Source organism: Filicampus tigris, chromosome 1, assembly GCF_054856515.1.
Source record: "Filicampus tigris isolate MCC_2025a chromosome 1, RoL_Ftig_1.0, whole genome shotgun sequence".
Classification (NCBI taxonomy): domain Eukaryota; kingdom Metazoa; phylum Chordata; class Actinopteri; order Syngnathiformes; family Syngnathidae; genus Filicampus; species Filicampus tigris.
Window position 1 is genome coordinate 10,004,478 of NC_141217.1, and position 8,023 is coordinate 10,012,500.

Sequence of the window (8,023 nt, forward strand, 5' to 3'; positions counted from 1 at the left end):
TTGCCACAGAGGAGTAGATTTTATAACTCTTATCAAAGACTCAATATGTAGAAGCCCCGAAGCACAAGCGCAGTGTAACATCCCATTAAATGTAATGAATTACCTGCTGCCATGCATACACAGTATTCCAGTCAAACAGGTGGGCTAGTCAGTCTTTTGGGTTGGTTTATTCCCACTATTGCAAAGATCAGTCATAAACGAGATGGATGTAGATGGTAAATCTTATTGTCACTTCTATTATCTTTTATTGAAAGGCCATGCGTTTGTCTCTCCCCGGACATGGGCAGCTGAGTAGTTTAAGTTTTTTTTGGAGGGCCTGCATGCCACTGAGTGGAGCGTAATCAGAAAACAACACAGCAGTCATAAAACTGCACTGCACTAGCTCAGAGAAATTCGGTGGCTTGCTCCCCTTTTTGCAGAGTAGAGGGAAAACCTTCCTGGGTCTTGAACACAATTAACTTTGGTCACAGGGGTGATGCACAAGACATCCATAACTGACTTGGATATCACATTAGCTGGGTTACAATAACAAATACAGAATGTTTTCTCTAAGGCAAAATTTGTAGAATAAAATAAAAGGTGGCCAACTTCCATTCACCCATCCATTATCGATACCGCTTATCCTCACAAGGGTCACGGGGCGTGCTAGAGCCTATCCCAGCTGTCTTCGGGCAGTAGGCGGGGGACACCCTGAATTGGTTGGCAGCCAATCGCAGGGCGCACAGAGACAAACATCCGCACTCATAATCACACCTAGGGGCAATTTAGAGAGTCCATTCAACTTACCATGCATGTGTTTGGAATGTGGGAGGAAACCGGAGTACCCGGAGAAAACCCACGCAGGCACGGGGAGAACATGCAAACTCCACACTGGGAGGCCGGAGCCGAGATTTAACCCACGACCTCTGAACTGTGAGGCGGACGTGCTAACCAGTCAACCCAGGTGGGCAACTTCTACGGCCATTTTCAACTGCTTATCATGTTTGGGGTCATTGGTGATCTGGTGGCAGATGGGTGAATTTGTGGGAGAGGTGGGTAACGGGACTGGTTCCCAGTGAATCACTTGGCATATATAGATGATTTCGAATTTTTTATTAACCTAACAAGCCTGCACAGAATACCACCAGTGACTGTACACTGCACTGGTTGCTAGTCAATCGTATGACACCAGTGAGTCATGTGTGTCATCTTCCAAACCGCTTATCCAATACGGGTTGCGGGGAGGTGCTGGAGCCTATCCCAGCTGACAATGGGCGAAAGGCAGAATATACCCGGAACTGGTCGCCAGCCAGTCGCAGGGCACACACACAGACACCGTCACTGAGTGGCAACTGATCCCACACTGCCCACATACAACTCAGGCGTGTGTGCCACTACGCCATCAGTGACCAGTGAGTCAAATATTGTTTAATATATAACATACATATTTGACTATTTAAAGGCACATGACATGTGGGATATGTTGTGATTACTTCCTTTATAGGCCTACCTGACTATTTCCTCAATCATGAATGGATTCAGAAAATCGGGTATTTGTGATTTAAGGTAGCTATTAACTTAATCTCAACACGGGCCAAGTGTGGTATTTTCAAATTTGATGAGGAATTATAACATTTTCAGTTTAATTCAGAAGAGCTTCAATTGAACTGACCTTATTATTGGATCCTGATTTTATTTGTACATAGCTGTATTATAACTGGATATAATCAGCTTGACTGTTGTGTAGTGATGTGTAAAAATTTCATGCAGGCCTGCTAGTTGAAACAGGGCATTCTGATTGATATTGCGTTTATGGAATATAGCAAAGTCCACCTGTTTTTAGCCATCTCAAGGGGTGGCCATTTTGTCACTTCTGTCAACTGAAAATGACATCACAGTTGCTCAGGGCTCAGGTAACAACCAACCACAGCTAACCTGTTTTCTGAAGTTGAGCCACGATTGGTCCTTATCTAAACCCTGAGCGACTATGATGACATTTTCAGTCAACAGAAGTGACAAAGTGGCCGCCCCCACCGAGATGGCTAAAAATTAGTGGATTTTTCTGCTTTAACTCATATTCCACAAACACAATAGTAATCAAAATGCCTGCATAGAACATATTCTTGGAAAAAAAAATGTTTGGGTTGATTTCCCCTCATTAGAACACCCAGTTGTTGTTTTTTTTTTTTTTTTAAACATTTATACAATAACTATTGAACCAAATATGGGTGATATTTGACAAGCAACTCTGCTGACTACGATTAGCCAACTTTCACTTGTAAATTGGCCATTACCTGCCAAAGCAGCAAGGAGTATGGCGATGTGACATGTGACAAATGTAAAGCAGAGAAGTCAAATGACAGGCTTCTGGGCATTCTAGTGGTAAATGTTTTGTGAAATACTGCAGGTGTTGTAAGTGTTTAAAGAAAATGAAAATGAAATGTGGGATCATAGTGTGACTTTCTGCTTCAGGTTTCCAAACGTCTCCCTTTTAGACTGCATGGTGAAGTGTTGCAATTTCCGCCTAAGTCAGGTTGGAGATACGAGCACCTTCCTCCTCGCAAGGGTGACAAAGCAGAATCTCTTATCGGCCTGTCGTCTTTGTGACATCTGGCTTTTTAGAAGCGGAATTATGGGGCTGCAAGCAATCCGAGAGCGCTGAGATGCATGGCTACAACAGCGGCAGCTATCACAGCAGCTGTAATTTGGCACATGCATTATTCAATAGTGCTTTAAGATCTGTGAGGCTCTGAGATTATTTATACTTTGAAAAGTGGTGGCAGGGCAATTGTACACACGTCCGTGCAGAGCCCAATTGTAATATGTCAGCATGTGAGAGCAGATGCAAGTGTGGTAAATGTTTAACACATTGTCTTAATGCCGAGCAATATAATTTCATTTTTTAATTTAAATGTTAGCTTTGTGGCATCACGGTGGTCGACTGGTTAGAACGTCCGCCTCACAGTTCAGAGATTGTGGGTTCGATCGCGGCTCCGGCCTCCCTGTGTGGAGTTTGCATGTTCTCCCCGTGCCTGTGTGGGCTTTCTCTGGGTACTCTGGTCTCCTCCCACATTCCAAAAACATGCATGGTAAGTTGATCGGACACTCTAAATTGCCCCTAGGTGTGATTGTGAGTGCGGATGTTTGTTTGTCTCTGTGTGCCCTGCGATTGGCTGGCAACCAATTCAGGGTGTCCCCCGCCTACTGCCCGAAGACTCCAGGCTCCAGCACGCCCGCGACCCTTATGAGGATAAGCGGTATGGATAATGGATAATGCATGGATGGATGGATGGATGGATGGATGGATGGATGGATGGATGGGTGGATAGATGGATGGATGGATGTTAGCTTTGTGCCCTTCTATATCACATGAATCCCCCAAAAATCTATACTGCTTTTTACCAGACTAAAAAAAAATCTGGCCTATTTTATTATTTTTTTTAAATCATTATCATTATATAATTCCTATTTATATCCCCACACTCTTACGTATACCCTCATTACTTTAACAATGCAGTCTATCCAAAATCACTGCACTGTAACTTTCTCAGCTCATGTGCACTGTGACAGTAATACAAACACAAAGGCAAACTTGTTGGTACTCATTGCATCAGCGATGTGGCACAGCTCTTTTGCAATAGCATACAAAGGGATTGCTAGCTAATGGTGAAAGCTCCCTTGTTGGGTGTCTACCTCAAAAGGACAGCAGTCACTTTTGTTCTGTTGAGCTGTACAGGGTGACTTATCAGACTATTTTTGTAATTGTGTCTGTGTGTCCAGAGTCATCTTACATTCATTATGGTAATTGTCATGGCAGGCAGCGATGACTCTCAAACACGCTGTCCACCGAGCCTGGCCCACACACTGTGGCCCCTGCTCTAACACACACTGTGTTGTCTATGTGTGTGCCTGGATCTATTTGTGCCCCAACTAAAGGCCTTCCCTACAAATATTACTCAAGTTCTGACTGGCCTTCCTTAGCTAAATCCTCCTCTTGCTGTCTACATCCTTTTTTTGCCCCTGTCTGTGTCAGAGTGCAGGGTATGACGCTCAAGCCGGGGAGCTGTAAGCATAAACATCTTTCCATCTCCACATGAAGACAAAGAGGGGGGCATTATCAGGCGGAGGGATAAACCCTGCATTCAGTTCTCAACTATAAATAACTCCTAGCACCTCCTCATTGGCATTCATGAGGTGAAATGGCAGTGTATGGAAAATGAAGTGCTGTCTGTTTGGTGTCTTATTTGCTTAATAAAACCTCACAACATTGAATCTATTACACTTCTTCCTCCGCTTTGTTCACGGTGATATTTTCTGGAGGAAGTAAGCAGAACAAAACATTATTATGTGTAAGTTTTTAAATAATAATAATAATAATAATAATAATAATAATAGGGTGGCACAGTGGTCGACTGGTTAGCACGTCCGCCTCACAGTTCAGAGGTCGTGGGTTTGATTCCGGTTCCGGCCTCCCTGTGTGGAGTTTGCATGTTCTCCTCGTGCCTACGTGGGTTTTCTCCGGGTACTCCGGTTTCCTCCCACATTCCAAACACATGCACGGTAAGTTGATTGGACTCTCTAAATTGCCCCTAGGTGTAATTGTGAGTGTGGATGTTTGTCTCTGTGTGCCCTGCGATTGGCTGGCAACCAATTCGGGGTGTCCCCCGCCTACTGCCCGAAGACAGCTGGGATAGGCTCCAGCATGCCCCGCGACCCTTGTGAGGATAAGCGGCATCGATAATGGATGCATGGATAATAATAATAATAATAATAATAATAATAATAATAATAGGCGGCACGGTGGTCGACTGGTTAGCACGTCCGCCTCATAGTTCAGAGGTCCTGGGTTCGATCCCGGCTCCGGCCTCCCTGTGTGGAGTTTGCATGTTCTCCCCGTGCCTGTGTGGGCTTTCTCTGGGTACTCTGGTCTCCTCCCACATTCTAAACACATGCACGGTAACTTGATTGGACTCTCTAAATTGCCCCTAGGTGTGATTGTGAGTGTGGATGTTTGTCTCTGTGTGCCCTGCAATTGGCTGGCAACCAATTCGGGGTGTCCCCCGCCTACTGCCCGAAGGCAGCTGGGATAGGCTCCAGCACGCCCTGCGACCCTTGTGAGGATAAACGGCATCGATAATGGATGGATGGATAATAATAATAATAATAATAATAATAATAATAATAATAATAATAATAATAATAATAACAGATATGGACGCCCGTTTTGTGAACGGACGGACAGAGGATGAGAAGTCTTAAAAAGGACGGACTATGCAAGGACGAAAGTGAGTTTTTGTCCCTCCCTCTATTCATCCCTAACCGGGTTAAGTACAGACTTTCGTGTTGTGTTGCATGGGTTCTTTTAAAAAGCAAGACCACTGTTCTCTTCTGCTTTACCACGGAGCCACCTTTATTAACTGCCTGCACAACACTTCATGTGCGCTCCCTGCAGTAACATTGTACAGGTTTGGTCTGCCCTCTAGTGTTTCAACACATATAATATCATGGATTATGCCACAGGACATTTCACTGACTGACAGAAACACACCCAGCCTGTCTTGTGTGTGATAATGTATGTATTGGGCATAGGAAAAAAGTGGATGGCAATCTATGTAGCAAGATAATAATGGCTAGCTACCTGGCTGATGATAGTAAAATGACCATTACAGAGATAAAATTACAACAGAAAACTAACTCAAAGAGATACTGTAGAGTTTTCACATTGTTCCCATCAATACAGGCAGTCCTCGTATTACGACGTAAGCTACCTACGACGCTTCGATTTTACGACGCCCGTGTCTCCTCCTCCAATCTGTCCCCCCCCAAAAAAACTACGTGAGGTCAACCATGTGTCAAGAGAGGCTCATCAAAACTGATCTCAATGGAATGTGACGTGAGACGTTCTTTGGACATCAAAGACACCATTACTGCATTTGCACAAGTCAAGGTCCACAAGCAAAAGTTTTAAAAACAAATGACACCAGGAAGTGGCTGTAGATATAGAACAAAACACCACAAACTTCTTTTTTTTTTTTTTACTTCATTGCGTTTTTGTCATTCAGAAACCTTTGCATATTTCAGTTGTGTTTGTTATGTTATACTGTATTTTAGGTTTTCTTACATAACTGTGCACTTCTGTTATTTAAAATAAAACATTTCTGGATTAAATGATGATCTTGGTGTTTTTGGGCCGCGAGGGCCCTCATGGTCAGTCTTGCCTAGGGCCCCCAAGATGACAAGAAACGCCCATGTCCGTTGGGTTAGGGTTAGGGTTAGTTGCGGGGGGCGGTTCACCGTGAAAATAGACAATGGACGATTAGATAGATGGAAAAAAATGGGCTTCTGGCTATGCTTAGTCCATCCGTCCATTATCCATTATCCAATCCGCTTATCCTCACTGGGGTCGCGGGCCTGCTGGAGCCTATCCCAGCCGGCTTCGGGCAGGGTACACCCTGAACTGGTTGCCAGCCAATCTCAGGGCACACAAAGACAAACGAACATTTGCATTCACAATCACACCTAGGGGCAATTTAGAGTGTCACATTAACCTACCAAGCATGGTTTTGGAATGTGGGAGGATTTTTGCTGTTGACCAGTGTAATTTTGGGGAAGCTAGCAACTGCATAAGAGGCATATTTTCTCCCAAAACGTACCTCATTTCAGATGTTCAAATTTTGACTCAAAATTTGCTCTGCCAAAATAAATCTAGTTTCTTGTGTCAACGTATGACGCTCATAGCAGGGATATTGGCTGTAGGCCTGCATGTATCTGTCAATGCTCATCTGCTTTGTGTGACTGTTAAGTGGATCCGCACCGCTTTCCCAAAACATAGACTGACCTAAAGACCCTCGAAAGTCAGCGCATATTAGCATTATCAACCTCAGTTTACCCGAGAGAATCTCACATGTCCTCGGAGGGGTTGCGTTTAAGCCGAGCCACAACTTGAAACACAATCTTTGCAAGGCTGAGCCATGAAATGTGCTGCCTGTGAAACCTTCCCTCATGAAAAATTAATCGAGGAATCGAGTGGGCAACATACAGCTGAGACACGTCGCACAGCGTGCAACACTGGATTCAGAAAAACAAAGAATAAATACAACTACCTTTAAACCCATCTGCTGTGTTTTCTTTTCTGACAGTTTCATTTTCAATATTTGAATATCCTCTGCATAAAGTTAGTTGCACTGATAAATAACAAACACAATGCCTTCCATCTATTATGAATACTCTTGTTCCCTCTACGGCTTTGAAATAAATGAGGAAACTGGGCTGAAAACAGACAAGAGGCATTAGGATATGAGCAAAATGCTTTCGCTCAAGCTGCCTTTGAATCTACAATCAGTCACTTTGTTTGATATTCTGGGATGCAAGGTCAGAGATTTGTCTCCTCCAGTTGTTTGTTTGTATTTTTGTCAGGTTTTTGAGAGCCGATGACTAATGATGCCAACAGATCGACAAGCCACAGCCTCAAGCCGCAGGAAAGATGTGACTTATCCCCCATTATTAACCCATGACATTTCCCTCCATTCAAATTCTTAACTAAATCCAACCTATTTTCACCATGCCATTTCTTTTGATTGCACCCTGTTTTGATCTACAGCCAAGGATAGATTTGCTGTTCACACTAAAGATGGCACCCGCATAGTGCAAGGAGGGATATGAATCTTGTATGGAAATGTGTATTCAAGTAAAAGCAGCGTAGGTTGTGAGCTGGCTTTGCAAAATGTACATACACATAGACTGAAGATTGTTGGTTGCAAACATGTAAAACAACACGTTACTACAAGTCAGGGGTGCAGATGGGATTTTGGAACGGGGCGGGTACGGAGACTTTTCTATACTGACTTACCGGCCGGGCTCAGCCCAAAAAAGCAACGTGGGTCCAACTTGCCATGGGCTCACCACCTGTGGGAGGGGCCAAAGGGATCGGGTGCCTTGTGAGCTGGGCGGCGGCAAAAGGCAGGGACCTTGGGGCACGGAATGTCACTTCTCTGGCAAGGAAGGAGCCTGAGCTTGTGTGTGAGGTTGAGAAGTTCCGACTAGA